The following is a 1,476-nucleotide window of genomic DNA, read 5'->3' on the forward strand; positions in this document are numbered from 1 at the left end:
CGGCACTGGGGGAGAAATGGGATGGGGATGCTCCTCATGTGGAAAAGTTGCGTGCAAGATGCCCGGTCTTCTCTTACAGTATTGCTTCATCCCAGTTCCCTAAACGTGACACTGGGCCTAAGCATGTGGTGATGGAGCTCCTCCTGACGTTTGTATAAACCTTCCTCCTCCAAATCTGCTTTTAACACCTTTTTCCTTTCCCTCCCCCACCCTCACCCTGCCCTCCTGGTGTAGTTCTGAAGTTGGCCAGGCAGGGAACAAGTAGGTTGGTGTTGATTTCTCTTGAAGCTCTCGTGCTTCCGTAAAATAGAAATCCTCCTCCAGAAGTGGAGGGAGGAAGGGAGAGCATGGGGACAACTGCATTGTTGTCTTTCTGACACACGTGCAGGCTGACAGAGGTGGGGGGTCAGATCTGTAACTTCATCTCTTCTCGGGACTGGCCCAAGTTGAGGAAATGTTTAAGTTCTCTTGCTGTTTCCTGGTTTATTAAATGGGAATATCCATCTTTTCTGAGAAAAAGCGTGAAAGCACTTTGAACATCACACTGCCCTTCCTGGGATTGTTTGTGAGCTAGAAATGATGGGACGTGTGGTATTTAAAAAAATGTAAATGCTGTTATTGCAGTTCAGTATGGGTTGGGAGACCGAGCATTTCTGTCCAAGCTGTTTTTCATGTGTACACCCCATGGGTCAGAAGACAGAGGCAAAGTAATGCTGTAAAATAATGTTTAAAGAGTCTGAGCAGTGTTTGCTGTTTTGGAGGCATGGTCCTCAGATGCTGGAAGCATGCAGAGCTTCCCCTGAAGTATTCAGTGTTTGAAAACTTTGGAGGGCAAAAGAGCACTAGCTAGTCAGTAACCTTGCCAAAATAAACTGTCAGATGTGAAGGGAAGTTTTCAGGGACAAAAATGAAGTTTTGCTGCTTTTTTGATCCCGTATGTTACACACCAAGGGCTCCACGCACTGCAGTGGAGTTTGTGATCGGCTCCGCTTCCCAGGCTGTATTCTCCAGCCTCTCCACTGTGCACCCCAGTGACCTCTGCACCCTCAAACACCTCTTGCTCCAACCAGCAAAAAGGTTTGGGGAATGAAAAGGGGCTTTTTGAGTAGAAAAAAATGCAACTGTATACACACCTAGTTTGCAATGTCCATTGTGTATATATATTATATATATGTACACATATAGAATATAAATATATACATTAAAAAGTGATTATTGCTTTGAAAAGGAGACACACAACAATACTGGAAAGTAATCTTTCCATAAGAAATGCAAAGCTGGAGAGCAGTCATTAACGTGTAGTCTTGAGAAACCTGCAGGGGGAGAGAACAGTAGGTAGTGGGAGAGTGAAAACTTGTGGCCCCACGTGCCAGAGGAGTTGTGTCCTGTGAGTGTCACTGCTCCACCTGGGATGTGAATCCCTTTGCCTGTGATTATTGCGGAGCTGCTGTGACAGCACGTTTTGGGAGGCAGCTC

The sequence above is a fragment of the Buceros rhinoceros genome, unplaced genomic scaffold, assembly GCF_000710305.1.
Source record: "Buceros rhinoceros silvestris isolate BGI_N320 unplaced genomic scaffold, ASM71030v1 scaffold23774, whole genome shotgun sequence".
NCBI lineage: Eukaryota > Metazoa > Chordata > Aves > Bucerotiformes > Bucerotidae > Buceros > Buceros rhinoceros.